Raw genomic sequence first — 16348 nt, 5'->3', positions numbered from 1 at the left:
TCCTGCTAATTGTTTCTCATTTATCCATACCAATAATAACTTCTCAACCTCTTCCAGTACTGGTGATCTCATTTTTGTCAGCATAGTTACTCCCTTTGCAACAGCAGCATCCTTTATTTCATTTTTCTTGGCCACTATGGAACATAAGGTTGTGTAGGGTTTCTTATACATCCTGGACAGTTTGGCCACACTTGTACCACTTTCATATTGTTCAATGATGGTTTTCTTAAATTCAATCGTATTTCTCACCTTCTTTACCACAGGCTTGGCACTAGGAGCTTTCTTTGGAGCCATGGTAGCTTATTTAGTACTTGCAAGCACTAAAATAAATGGAATATTATGAAATATTTCGCTGGAGCACGTGAGGGGACCTTCGCTCACTGGTAAACAATGCCAGACTGGCTGCCGCCCCGGCTCACACCGTGGGTACGCGTCCCGGACGAACTACGACTCGCGAGTCAACCTATGAAAAGCGAGTCCATGTTTATACGAAAATACCTCTATGATTGGCGAATTTTACGATTGCCGGGAACTACGAAAAGCTGGGGACCACTGTATGTATATATATAATTATATATATATATATATATATATATACGTATATATATATATTTTTTTTTATCACACTGGACGATTCCCACCAAGGCAGGGTGGCCACCAAGGCAGGATGGCCACCAAGGCAGGATGGCCACCAAGGCAGGATGGCCACCAAAGCAGGATGGCCACCAAAGCAGGATGGCCACCAAGGCAGGGTAGCCACCAAGGCAGGGTGGCCACCAAGGCAGGGTGGCCACCAAAGCAGGGTGGCCCGAAAAAGAAAAATTTTCACCATCATTCACTCCATCACTGTCTTGCCAGAAGGGTGCTTTACACTACAGTTTTTAAACTGCAACATTAACACCCCTCCTTCAGAGTGCAGGCACTGTACTTCCCAACTCCAGGACTCAAGTCCGGCCTACCGGTTTCCCTGAATCCCTTCATAAATGTTACTTTGCTCACACTCCAACAGCACGTCAAGTATTAAAAACCATTTGTCTCCATTCACTCCTATCAAACACGCTCACGCATGCCTGCTGGAAGTCCAAGCCCCTCGCACACAAAACCTCCTTTACTCCCTCCCTCCAACCTTTCCTAGGCCGACCCCTACCCCACCTTCCTTCCACTACAGACTGATGCACTCTTGAAGTCACTCAGTTTCGCTCCATTCTCTCTACATGTCCGAACCACCTTAACCCTTCCTCAGCCCTCTGGACAACAGTTTTGGTAATCCCGCACCTCCTCCTAACTTCCAAACTACGAATTCTCTGCATTATATTCACACCACACATTGCCCTCAGACTTGACATCTCCACTGCCTCCAGCCTCCTCCTCGCTGCAACATTCATCACCCATGCTTCACACCCATATAAGAGTGTTGGTAAAACTGTACTCTCATACATTCCCCTCTTTGCCTCCAAGGGCAAAGTTCTTTGTCTCCACAGACTCCTAAGTGCACCACTCACCCTTTTCCCCTCATCAATTCTATGATTCACCTCATCTTTCATAGACCCATCTGCTGACACGTCCACTCCCAAATATCTGAATGCATTCACCTCCTCCACTCTCTCTCCCTCCAATCTGATATCCAATCTTTCATCACCTAATCTTTTTGTTATCCTCATAACCTTACTCTTTCCTGTATTCACTTTTAATTTTCTTCTTTTGCACACCCTACCAAATTCATCCACCAACCTCTGCAACTTCTCTTCAGAATCACCCAAGAGCACAGTGTCATCAGCAAAGAGCAACTGTGACAACTCCCACTTTATGTGTGATTTTTTATCTTTTAACTCCACGCCTCTTGCCAAGACCCTCGCATTTACTTCTCTTACAACCCCATCTATAAATATATATATATATATATATATATATATATATATATATATCTATATATATATATATATATATATATATATATATATATTATATATATAAGCGCTAGTCTCCTTGCTTCTTCTTCAGAATCTCCACGACTACGGTGCTCTTCGCACCAACTCCAAGGTTGAGGGACTGATTACCTCATCTTCTGTACATTGTTCTACTGTCTTCAAGTTATGTCCTGGAATTTGAATTGATAAAGCCACTGGATGGCGAAACGTCTACAATAAAGATACCTAGATGTTGCACATGTGTCTTAAGTTCATCTTGTCGGTATTGTATACCATTCTTGTACAAGACGCTATTTGTTGGGACAATGACTGATGCTCCTGGTAGTTTGGATCTCACTGCGTCAATCACTTACTGATTGACTGAGATGATTTCACATTTGGATGGATTCAGGATGAGACCCATTTCCTGCCCCCGTGTCATCACCTGTGTAAGATCATCTAGAATATATATATATATATAGTTCTTGACCTGTTTTCCAAATCTCTCTCTCTCCCTCCCATTTTTTCCTTCCGTCTCTCCTAATTCTTTATATTTATCCCATCCTCAAAAAATCGAAGTGTGTGTGTGTGTGTGTGTGTGTGTGTGTGTGTGTGTGTGTGTGTGTGTGTGTGACCTCGTTACATTACGTAACTACCATTAACGATCACCTCATCAACCAAGAAAATTAACCTTTTTCTTACATAGGAAAGAAAAAGTCTATCCATCTCTCCTCCTTATCTCAGATTGAAGGAAGTGTTGAAAATTCGAATGCAGAGTTTTTTCCTTCCCAACCCCCCCCCTCCATTGAAGGTTTCAGAAACCACCTCTGGAGGGTTACAATAGCCAATCAGGAATCGGTGAAATTGTTGACATTGTCTCTAGCGAATACGAGAGCCTCGTCGTCATTTTCAGTGACCAATCAGAGAACTCTAACTTCTTACTGAAGGAGTGTAGTTCTGGACCTGGTAGATGTGAAACAGTGTAGTTCTGGATCTGGTAGATGTGAAACAGTGTAGTTCTGGATCTGGTAGGTGTGAAACAGTGTAGTTCTGGACCTGGTAGATGTGAAACAGTGTAGTTCTGGACCTGGTAGATGTGAAACAGTGTAGTTCTGGATCTGGTAGGTGTGAAACAGTGTAGTTCTGGATCTGGTAGGTGTGAAACAGTGTAGTTCTGGATCTGGTAGATGTGAAGCAGTGTAGTTCTGGATCTGGTAGATGTGAAACAGTTTAGTTCTGGATCTGGTAGATGTGAAACAGTTTAGTTCTGGATCTGGTAGATGTGAAACAGTTTAGTTCTGGATCTGGTAGATGTGAAACAGTTTAGTTCTGGATCTGGTAGATGTGAAGGAGTGTAGTTCTGGATCTGGTAGATGTGAAACAGTGTAGTTCTGTACCTGGTAGATGGGAAGGACTGGATCAGAGAATACCTGACGGGAAGACATCAGCGAGTCATAATACGTGACGAGGTGTCAGAGATGGTGCCTGTGACGAGCGGGGTTCCACAGGAGTTAGTCCAAGGACCGGTGATGTTTCTTATATATGTGCATAACATGATGAAAGGAATAGACTCAGAAGTGTTCCTGTTAACAGAAGATGTGAAGTTAATGAGAATTCAGTCGGAGGAGGAACAGGCAGGACTACAAAGGGATCTGGACAGGCTTCAGGCCTGGTTCAGAAACTGGATCCTGGAGTTCAATCCCACCAAGTGCAAAGTCATGAAGATTGGGGAAGGGTATAGAAGACCGCAGATAGAGTACAGTCTAGGGGGCCAAAAACTACAAACCTCACTCAAGGAAAAAGATCTTGGGGTAGAATATCAAGCACATCTGTGGCGCACATCAACCAAATAACTACTGCAGCATATGGGCGCCTAGCAAATCTGAGAACAGCATTCCGACATCTCAGTAAGGAATCGTTCAGGACCTTGTACACCGTGTAGGTCAGACCCATACTGAAGTATGCAGCACCAGTTTGGAACCTACACCTGGCCAAGCAATTCAAGAAACTAGATAAAGTGCAATAGTTTGCAACAAGACTAGTCCCGGAGCTATAGGGCATGTCCTACGAGGAGAGGTTAAGGGAAATCGACCTGACGACATTAGAGGACAGGCTATAGAGGGGGGGATATGATAACGAAATATGAAATACTGAGAGGAAACCATACCCACGGCCGGGATTGAACCCGCGGTCATAGAGTCTCAAAACTCCAGCCCGTCGCGTTAGCCACTAGACCAGCTAGCCACAATAAGATTCATCCAACTAGGTATATTTCTACACTTGCATTTGTGATCACAGTGGTGCCTGTGCTAACCTTCCTATGGTGTAGAAATATACCTAGTTGGATGAATCTTATTGTGGCTAGCTGGTCTAGTGGCTAACGCGACGGGCTGGAGTTTTGAGACTATGACCGCGGGTTCAATCCCGGCCGGGGGTATGGTTTGTTTGCAATCGTGTCATTACGATTTCTTGAGTACTGAGACGAATCGACAAGGTGGATAGAGACAGGATGTTCCAGAGATGGGACACAGCAACAAGGTGTCACAGTTGGATGTTGAATACTCAGATAAGTCACAGGGATGTTAGGAAGTATTTCTTCAGTCACAGTTGTCACGAAGTTGAATAATCTGGAAAGTGATGTAGTGGAGGCAGGATCCATACATAGCTTCAAGAAGAGGTATGATAAAGCTCATGGAACAGGTATGGAGTGATTCATTATCGGCCAGATAAGAGGCGGGTCCAGGAGCTATGAATCGACCCCTGCAACCACAATTAGGTGAGCACACACACAAACAGCACAGCAGCAGTAACAACAACAGTAGCAGTAACAACAACAGTAGCAGTAACAACAGCAGTAGCAGTAACAACAACAGTAGCAGTAACAACAGCAGTAGCAGTAACAACAGCAGTAGCAGTAACAACAGCAGTAGCAGTAACAACAGCAGTAGCAGTAACAACAACAGTAGCAGTAACAACAGCAGTAGCAGTAACAACAACAGTAGCAGTAACAACAACAGTAGCAGTAACAACAACAGTAGCAGTAACAACAACAGTAGCAGTAACAACAGTAGCAGTAACAACAGCAGCAGTAACAACAACAGCAGCAGTAACAACAACAGCAGCAGTAACAACAACAGTAGCAGTAACAACAACAGCAGCAGTAACAACAACAGTAGCAGTAACAACAGTAGCAGCAGTAACAACAACAGTAGCAGTAACAACAGCAGCAGTAACAACAACAGCAGCAGTAACAACAACAGTAGCAGTAACAACAACAGTAGCAGTAACAACAGCAGCAGTAACAACAGTAACAGTAGCAGTAACAACAGTAGCAGTAACAACAGTAGCAGTAACAACAGTAGCAGTAACAACAGCAGCAGTAACAACAGTAACAGTAGCAGTAACAACAGTAGCAGTAACAACAGCAGCAGTAACAACAGTAACAACAGTAGCAGTAACAACAGTAGCAGTAACAACAACAGCAGCAGTAACAGTAACAGTAGCAGTAACAACAGTAGCAGTAACAACAACAGTAGCAGTAACAACAACAGCAGCAGTAACAACAACAGTAGCAGTAACAACAACAGCAGCAGTAACAACAACAGTAGCAGTAACAACAACAGCAGCAGTAACAACAGCAGCAGTAACAACAGCAGCAGCAGTAACAACAGTAGCAGTAACAACAACAGCAGCAGTAACAACAGTAACAGTAGCAGTAACAACAGTAGCAGTAACAACAACAGTAGCAGTAACAACAACAGCAGCAGTAACAACAACAGCAGCAGTAACAACAGCAGTAACAACAGTAGCAGTAACAACAGTAGCAGTAACAACAGCAGCAGTAACAACAGTAACAACAGTAGCAGTAACAACAGTAGCAGTAACAACAGTAGCAGTAACAACAGCAGCAGTAACAACAGTAACAACAGTAGCAGTAACAACAGTAGCAGTAACAGTAGCAGTAACAACAGCAGCAGTAACAGCAGCAGTAACAACAGCAGCAGTAACAAAAGTAGCAGTAACAACAACAGCAGCAGTAACAACAGCAGCAGTAACAGCAGCAGTAACAACAGCAGCAACAGTAACAGTAGCAGTAACAACAACAGTAGCAGTAACAACAGTACCAACAGCAGCAGTAACAACAACATTAGCAGTAACAACAACAGTAGCAGTAACAACAACAGTAACAACAGCAGCAGTAACAACAGCAGCAGCAGTAACAACAGCAGTAACAACAGTAACAACAACAGTAGCAGTAACAACAGTAGCAGTAACAACAGCAGCAGTAACAACAGCAGTAACAACAGTAACAACAGTAGCAGTAACAACAGTAGCAGTAACAACAGCAGCAGTAACAGCAGCAGTAACAACAGCAGCAACAGTAACAGTAGCAGTAACAACAACAGTAGCAGTAACAACAGTACCAACAGCAGCAGTAACAACAACATTAGCAGTAACAACAACAGTAGCAGTAACAACAACAGTAACAACAGCAGCAGTAACAACAGCAGCAGCAGTAACAACAGCAGCAGTAACAGCAGCAGCAGTAACAGCAGCAGCAGTAACAACAGTAGCAGCAACAACAACAGTAGCAGTAACAACAGCAGTAACAACAGCAGCAGTAACAACAGTAGCAGTAACAGTAGCAGTAACAACAGTAATAACAGCAGCAGTAACAACATCACCAGTAACAACAGTAGCAGTAACAACAACAGTAGCAGTAACAACAACAGTAGCAGTAACAACAGTAGCAGTAACAACAACAGCAGCAGTAACATCACCAGTAACAACAGTAGCAGTAACAACAACAGTAGCAGTAACAGTAACAACAGCAGCAGCAGTAACAGCAGCAGCAGTAACAGCAGCATCAGCAGTAACAGCAGCAGCAGTAACAGCAGCAGCAGTAACAGCAGCATCAGCAGTAACAGCAGCAGCAGTAACAGCAGCAGCAGCAGCAGTAACAACAGCAGCAGCAGTAACAGTAGCAGCAGCAGTAACAACATCACCAGTAACAACAGCAGCAGCAGTAACAGCAGCAGCAGTAACAGCAGCATCAGCAGCAGTAACATCACCAGTAACAACAGCAGCAGCAGTAACCGCAGCAGCAGCAGTAACAACAGCAGCAGCAGTAACAGCAGCAGCAGTAACAGCAGCAGCAGTAACAACATCACCAGTAACAACAGCAGCAGCAGTAACAGCAGCAGCAGTAACAACAGCAGCAGCAGTAACAGCAGCAGCAGTAACAGCAGCAGCAGTAACCGCAGCAGCAGCAGTAACAACAGCAGCAGCAGTAACAGCAGCAGCAGTAACAGCAGCAGCAGTAACAACATCACCAGTAACAACAGCAGCAGCAGTAACAACAGCAGCAGCAGTAACAGCAGCAGCAGTAACAGCAGCAGCAGTAACAACAGCAGCAGCAGTAACAGCAGCAGCAGTAACAACATCACCAGTAACAACAGCAGCAGCAGTAACAACAGCAGCAGCAGTAACAACAGCAGCAGCAGTAACAACAGCAGCAGCAGTAACAACAGCAGCAGCAGTAACAACAGCAGCAGCAGTAACAGCAGCAGCAGTAACAGCAGCAGCAGTAACAACATCACCAGTAACAACAGCAGCAGCAGTAACAGCAGCAGCAGTAACAGCAGCAGCAGTAACAACATCACCAGTAACAACAGCAGCAGCAGTAACAACAGCAGCAGCAGTAACAACAGCAGCAGCAGTAACAACAGCAGCAGCAGTAACAACAGCAGCAGCAGTAACAACAGCAGCAGCAGTAACAACAGCAGCAGCAGTAACAACAGCAGCAGCAGTAACAACAGCAGCAGCAGTAACAACAGCAGCAGCAGTAACAGCAGCAGCAGTAACAGCAGCAGCAGTAACAACATCACCAGTAACAACAGCAGCAGCAGTAACAGCAGCAGCAGTAACAGCAGCAGCAGTAACAACATCACCAGTAACAACAGCAGCAGCAGTAACAGCAGCAGCAGTAACAGCAGCAGCAGTAACAACATCACCAGTAACAACAGCAGCAGCAGTAACAACAGCAGCAGCAGTAACAGCAGCAGCAGTAACAGCAGCAGCAGTAACAACATCACCAGTAACAACAGCAGCAGCAGTAACAACATCACCAGTAACAACAGCAGCAGCAGTAACAACATCACCAGTAACAACAGCAGCAGCAGTAACAGTAGCAGCAGCAGTAACAACAACAGCAGCAGCAGTAACAACAACAGTAGCAGTAACAACAGCAGTAACAACAACAGTAGCAGTAACAACAGCAGTAACAACAACAGTAGCAGTAACAACAGCAGTAACAACAACAGTAGCAGTAACAACAGCAGTAACAACAGCAGCAGAGGGAGACGACACGAGACAAATAATAACAGTATCAAAGGAACACAACAAACAACAGTAACAACAACAGAAGCGACAACAATAACAGCACCAACAGCAAGAAGAGAATTTTTTTTGAAAATCTCTCTCTCTCTCTCTCTCTCTCTCTCTCTCTCAAGATATTAAGAGAGAGAGAGAGAGAGAAAGTTACAAGGAAACAGGAGATAAAGAAACTTTCTTTTATTCTGTCTTTAAACTTCAAGTTTTAATTGAAAGCAGAATTAAAACTTCCTTCACTTGTTTATCTCTAAAGATTCTGTGGGAATTTTTGGTGTCAGGTTTCAAAACGCCGTTTAATTCTTTTTTTTTTTTTTTTTACTTCGAGTTACGTTGGGAAAGTTAATGTTTCTCTTTGATATCTGATTTTTAACTTTTAATTTGAGAAAAAAGATAGTGGGAAATTTTTAATTGGGATTCTTGTTTGAATGTGGGATTTGTTACTGTTGCTGATTGTGGTGGTGTCAGGCTGTTGGTGCTAGCAGCAAGCAGCACCATAGCTTGGCTGATCAGCACGTGACTTGAGGACACTATCAAATTCCCTCTTGAAGAAATGTATTGGGGGGTAGGGAAGTGAAGAGTCTTGGTCCCCTTACACTTATTGACTTATCATTGGAGGTAAATTGCACCGACAGCCAAGCCTCTGGCTTTCCTGTATAGTGATTTCAGTGTGCAGGATGGTGGCCAGTCCCTCTAGCAGTGTCCAGGTGTAAATTATGATGTATCTTTCTCGCCTACGATCCAGGGAGTACAGATCTGGGGACCTCAATTGCTCGCAGTAATTAAGGTACTTGGCTGAATGACTATGAATAGTGAAGGTTCTCTGAACACTGTCCACACTTTAGCCTGCCTTGAAGGAGGTTGTTAGTGTACAGCAATATTCCAGTCCAGAGGAAACAAGTGACTTAAAGACGATCATGACTGGCTGGGCAGCCTTGCTCTTAATGGTCCAGTTATCCGACCAGCCATCTTCCTAACTGCTCTCATAACAATAGTGTTGTGATCTTTGAAGGTGAGATCTGACAAGATCACTCTAAACTCCCCCTCTCTCTCTCTCTCTCTCTCACTCTCTCTCACTCTCTCTCACTCTCTCTCTCTCTCTCTCTTTCTCCTTCACATTCTCCTTCCCATCTCTCCCTCCTCTTCCATCACAAACTCCAACCTCCATTACTAACTCCTCCATATCTATCCCTCCCCTTGTTCCATCATTACCTTCATCCCTCCCCCCTCCCCCTCCCCTCCCCCCCCCCTCCCTCCCTTGCTCCCTCACGGTAATTAAACATTACTCATCAGTCACCACATCCATTTAGCAATGATCACCTTACTCAAGTTGTATATCCATCTATCAGCAAATAATAATAATATTAATAATAATAATTATTATAATAATAAAAATAATAACAATAATAATAATGATTATTATATTTCATTATTACTATTGTAATTATTGATTAAATAATAATAGAAATATTAGTAAAAATAATAATAATAATAATAATAATAATAATCGACAACAATGAAGATAATCAACTACAATGTAATTATTACTAAGAAAAATTGCTTAATTATATTAATAGACATTAGCAATAAATCTGCTGAGATCAGATGAACAGTGAACCTCCATCCCAGGGTACAGTGAACCTCCATCCCAGGGTACAGTGAACCTCCATCCCAGGGTACAGTGAACCTCCATCCCAGGGTACAGTGAACCTCCATCCCAGGGTACAGTGAACCTCCATCCCAGGGTACAGTGAACCTCCATCCCAGGGTACAGTGAACCTTCATCCCAGGGTACAGTGAACCTCCATCCCAGGGTACAGTGAACCTCCATCCCAGGGTACAGTGAACCTCCATCCCAGGGTACAGTGAACCTCCATCCCAGGGTACAGTGAACCCTCATCCCAGGGTACAGTGAACCTCCATCCCAGGGTACTGTGAACCTCCATCCCAGGGTACTGTGAACCTTCATCCCAGGGTACAGTGAACCTCCATCCCAGGGTACAGTGAACCTCCATCCCAGGGTACAGTGAACCTCCATCCCAGGGTACAGTGAACCTCCATCCCAGGGTACAGTGAACCTCCATCCCAGGGTACAGTGAACCTCCATCCCAGGGTACAGTGAACCACCATCCCAGGGTACAGTGAACCTCCATCCCAGGGTACAGTGAACCTCCATCCCACGGTACAGTGAACCACCGTCCCAGGGTACAGTGAACCTCCATCCCAGGGTACAGTGAACCTCCATCCCAGGGTACAGTGAACCTCCATCCCAGGGTACAGTGAACCTCCATCCCAGGGTACAGTGAACCTCCATCCCAGGGTACAGTGAACCTCCATCCCAGGGTACAGTGAACCTCCATCCCAGGGTACAGTGAACCTCCATCCCAGGGTACAGTGAACCTCCATCCCAGGGTACAGTGAACCTCCATCCCAGGGTACAGTGAACCTCCATCCCAGGGTACAGTGAACCTCCATCCCAGGGTACAGTGAACCTCCATCCCAGGGTACAGTGAACCTACATCCCAGGGTACAGTGAACCTCCATCCCAGGGTACAGTGAACCTCCATCCCAGGGTACAGTGAACCTCCATCCCAGGGTACAGTGAACCTCCATCCCAGGGTACAGTGAACCTCCATCCCACGGTACAGTGAACCTCCATCCCACGGTACAGTGAACCTCCATCCCAGGGTACAGTGAACCTCCATCCCAGGGTACAGTGAACCTCCATCCAAGGGTACAGTGAACCTCCATCCAAGGGTACAGTGAACCTCCATCCCAGGGTACAGTGAACCTCCATCCCAGGGTACAGTGAACCTCCATCCAAGGGTACAGTGAACCTCCATCCAAGGGTACAGTGAACCTCCATCCAAGGGTACAGTGAACCTCCACCCCAGGGTACAGTGAACCTCCATCCCAGGTACAGTGAACCTCCATCCCAGGGTACAGTGAACCTCCATCCCAGGGTACAGTGAACCTCCATCCCAGGGTACTGCGAACCTCCATCCCAGGGTACAGTGAACCTCCGTCCCAGGGTACAGTGAACCTCCGTCCCAGGGTAGAGTGAACATCCATCCCAAAGTACAGTGAACCTCCATCCCAGGGTACAGTGAACCTCCATCCCAGGGTACAGTGAACCTCCATCCCAGGGTACAGTGAACCTCCATCCCAGGGTACAGTGAACCTCCATCCCAGGGTACAGTGAACCTCCATCCCAGGGTACAGTGAACCTCCATCCCAGGGTACAGTGAACCTCCATCCCAGGGTACAGTGAACCTCCATCCCAGGGTACAGTGAACCTCCATCCCAGGGTACAGTGAACCTCCATCCCAGGGTACAGTGAACCTCCATCCCAGGGTACAGTGAACCTCCATCCCAGGGTAGAGTGAACCTCCATCCCAGGGTACTGTGAACCTCCATCCCAGGGTACTGTGAACCTCCATCCCAGGGTACAGTGAACCTCCATCCCAGGGTACAGTGAACCTCCATCCCAGGGTACAGTGAACCTCCATCCCAGGGTACAGTGAACCTCCATCCCAGGGTACAGTGAACCTCCATCCCAGGGTACAGTGAAACTCCATCCAAGGGTACAGTGAACCTCCATCCAAGGGTACAGTGAACCTCCATCCAAGGGTACAGTGAACCTCCATCCAAGGGTACAGTGAACCTCCATCCAAGGGTACAGTGAACCTCCATCCAAGGGTACAGTGAACCTCCATCCAAGGGTACAGTGAACCTCCATCCCAGGGTACAGTGAACCTCCATCCCAGGGTACAGTGAACCTCCATCCCAGGGTACAGTGAACCTCCATCCCAGGGTACAGTGAACCTCCATCCCAGGGTACTGCGAACCTCCATCCCAGGGTACTGCGAACCTCCATCCCAGGGTACAGTGAACCTCCGTCCCAGGGTACAGTGAACCTCCGTCCCAGGGTAGAGTGAACATCCATCCCAAAGTACAGTGAACCTCCATCCCAGGGTACAGTGAACCTCCATCCCAGTGTACAGTGAACCTCCATCCCAGGGTACTGCGAACCTCCATCCCAGAGTACAGTGAACCTCCATCCCAGGGTACAGTGAACCTCCATCCCAGGGCACAGTGAACCTCCATCCCAGGGTACAGTGAACCTCCATCCCAGGGTACAGTGAACCTCCATCCCAGGGTACAGTGAACTTCCATCCCAGGGTACAGTGAACCTCCATCCCAGGGTACTGTGAACCTCCATCCCAGGGTACTGTGAACCTCCATCCCAGGGTACTGTGAACCTCCATCCCAGGGTACTGTGAACCCACATCCCAGGGAACTGTGAACCTTCATCCAAGAGTACTGTGACCCTATATACCAGGGTACTGTGAACCTTCATCCCAGGGTACAGTGAACCTCCATCCCAGGGTACAGTGAACCTCCATCCCAGGGTACAGTGAACCTCCATCCCAGGGTACAGTGAACCTCCATCCCAGGGTACAGTGAACCTTCATCCCAGGGTACAGTGAACCTCCATCCCAGGGTACTGTGAACCTCCATCCCAGGGTACTGTGAACCTTCATCCCAGGGTACAGTGAACCTCCATCCCTGGGTACAGTGAACCTCCATCCCAGGGTACAGTGAACCTCCATCCCAGGGTACAGTGAACCTCCATCCCTGGGTACAGTGAACCTCCATCCCTGGGTACAGTGAACCTCCATCCCAGGGTACAGTGAACCTCCATCCCAGGGTACAGTGAACCTCCATCCCAGGGTACAGTGAACCTCCATCCCTGGGTACAGTGAACCTCCATCCCTGGGTACAGTGAACCTCCATCCCAGGGTACTGTGAACCTCCATCCCTGGGTACTGTGAACCTCCATCCCTGGGTACAGTGAACCTTAATCCCTGGGTACAGTGAACCTCCATCCCTGGGTACAGTGAACCTCCATCCCAGGGTAGAGTGAACCTCCATCCCAGGGTACAGTGAACCTCCATCCCTGGGTACAGTGAACCTCCATCCCAGGGTACAGTGAACCTCCATCCCAGGGTACAGTGAACCTCCATCCCTGGGTACAGTGAACCTCCATCCCAGGGTACAGTGAACCTACATCCCTGGGTACAGTGAACCTCCATCCCTGGGTACAGTGAACCTCCATGCCTGGGTACAGTGAACCTCCATCCCAGGGTACAGTGAACCTCCATCCCAGGGTACAGTGAACCTCCATCCCAGGGTACAGTGAACCTCCATCCCAGGGTACAGTGAACCTCCATCCCAGGGTACAGTGAACCTCCATCCAAGGGTACAGTGAACCTCCATCCCAGGGTACAGTGAACCTCCATCCCAGGGTACAGTGAACCTCCATCCAAGGGTACAGTGAACCTCCATCCAAGGGTACAGTGAACCTCCATCCAAGGGTACAGTGAACCTCCATCCAAGGGTACAGTGAACCTCCATCCCAGGGTACAGTGAACCTCCATCCCAGGGTACAGTGAACCTCCACCCCAGGGTACAGTGAACCTCCATCCCAGGTACAGTGAACCTCCATCCCAGGGTACAGTGAACCTCCATCCCAGGGTACAGTGAACCTCCATCCCAGGGTACTGCGAACCTCCATCCCAGGGTACAGTGAACCTCCGTCCCAGGGTACAGTGAACCTCCGTCCCAGGGTAGAGTGAACATCCATCCCAAAGTACAGTGAACCTCCATCCCAGGGTACAGTGAACCTCCATCCCAGGGTACAGTGAACCTCCATCCCAGGGTACAGTGAACCTCCATCCCAGAGTACAGTGAACCTCCATCCCAGGGTACAGTGAACCTCCATCCCAGGGTACAGTGAACCTCCATCCCAGGGTACAGTGAACCTCCATCCCAGGGTACAGTGAACCTCCATCCCTGGGTACAGTGAACCTCCATCCCAGGGTACAGTGAACCTCCATCCCAGGGTACAGTGAACCTCCATCCCTGGGTACAGTGAACCTCCATCCCTGGGTACAGTGAACCTCCATCCCAGGGTACAGTGAACCTCCATCCCAGGGTACAGTGAACCTCCATCCCAGGGTACAGTGAACCTCCATCCCTGGGTACAGTGAACCTCCATCCCTGGGTACAGTGAACCTCCATCCCAGGGTACTGTGAACCTCCATCCCTGGGTACTGTGAACCTCCATCCCTGGGTACAGTGAACCTTAATCCCTGGGTACAGTGAACCTCCATCCCTGGGTACAGTGAACCTCCATCCCAGGGTACAGTGAACCTCCATCCCAGGGTACAGTGAACCTCCATCCCTGGGTACAGTGAACCTCCATCCCAGGGTACAGTGAACCTCCATCCCAGGGTACAGTGAACCTCCATCCCTGGGTACAGTGAACCTCCATCCCAGGGTACAGTGAACCTACATCCCTGGGTACAGTGAACCTCCATGCCTGGGTACAGTGAACCTCCATCCCAGGGTACAGTGAACCTCCATCCCAGGGTACAGTGAACCTCCATCCCAGGGTACAGTGAACCTCCATCCCAGGGTACAGTGAACCTCCATCCCAGGGTACAGTGAACCTCCATCCAAGGGTACAGTGAACCTCCATCCAAGGGAACAGTGAACCTCCATCCAAGGGTACAGTGAACCTCCATCCAAGGATACAGTGAACGTCCATCCAAGGGTACAGTGAACCTCCATCCAAGGGTACAGTGAACCTCCATCCAAGGGTACAGTGAACCTCCATCCCAGTGTACAGTGAACCTCCATCCCAGGGTACAGTGAACCTCCACCCCAGGGTACAGTGAACCTCCATCCCAGGTACAGTGAACCTCCATCCCAGGGTACAGTGAACCTCCATCCCAGGGTACAGTGAACCTCCATCCCAGGGTACTGCGAACCTCCATCCCAGGGTACAGTGAACCTCCGTCCCAGGGTACAGTGAACCTCCGTCCCAGGGTAGAGTGAACATCCATCCCAAAGTACAGTGAACCTCCATCCCAGGGTACAGTGAACCTCCATCCCAGGGTACAGTGAACCTCCATCCCAGGGTACTGCGAACCTCCATCCCAGAGTACAGTGAACCTCCATCCCAGGGTACAGTGAACCTCCATCCCAGGGTACAGTGAACCTCCATCCCAGGGTACAGTGAACCTCCATCCCAGGGTACAGTGAACCTCCATCCCAGGGTACAGTGAACCTCCATCCCAGGGTACAGTGAACCTCCATCCCAGGGTACAGTGAACCTCCATCCCAGGGTAGAGTGAACCTCCATCCCAGGGTAGAGTGAACCTCCATCCCAGGGTACTGTGAACCTCCATCCCAGGGTACTGTGAACCTCCATCCCAGGGTACTGTGAACCTCCATCCCAGGGTACTGTGAACCTCCATCCCAGGGTACAGTGAACCTCCATCCCAGGGTACAGTGAACCTCCATCCCAGGGTACAGTGAACCTCCATCCCACGGTACAGTGAACCTCCATCCCAGGGTACAGTGAACCTCCATCCCAGGGTACAGTGAAACTCCATCCAAGGGTACAGTGAACCTCCATCCAAGGGTACAGTGAACCTCCATCCAAGGGTACAGTGAACCTCCATCCAAGGGTACAGTGAACCTCCATCCAAGGGTACAGTGAACCTCCATCCAAGGGTACAGTGAACCTCCATCCAAGGGTACAGTGAACCTCCATCCAAGGGTACAGTGAACCTCCATCCCAGGTACAGTGAACCTCCATCCCAGGGTACAGTGAACCTCCATCCCAGGGTACAGTGAACCTCCATCCCAGGGTACTGCGAACCTCCATCCCAGGGTACTGCGAACCTCCATCCCAGGGTACAGTGAACCTCCGTCCCAGGGTACAGTTAACCTCCGTCCCAGGGTAGAGTGAACCTCCATCCCAAAGTACAGTGAACTTCCATCCCAGGGTACAGTGAACCTCCATCCTAAGGTACAGTGATCCTCCATCCCTGGGTACTGCGAACCTCCATCCCAGAGTACTGTGAACCTTCATCTCAGGGTACTGTGAACCTCCATCCCAGGGAACAGTGAACTTCCATCCAAGGGTACTGTGAACCTCCATCCCAGGGTACAGTGAACCTCCATCCCAGAGTACTGTG

This window comes from Cherax quadricarinatus, chromosome 43, assembly GCF_038502225.1.
Source record: "Cherax quadricarinatus isolate ZL_2023a chromosome 43, ASM3850222v1, whole genome shotgun sequence".
In the NCBI taxonomy this organism is placed as follows: domain Eukaryota; kingdom Metazoa; phylum Arthropoda; class Malacostraca; order Decapoda; family Parastacidae; genus Cherax; species Cherax quadricarinatus.
This window is presented reverse-complemented; position numbering follows the sequence as displayed.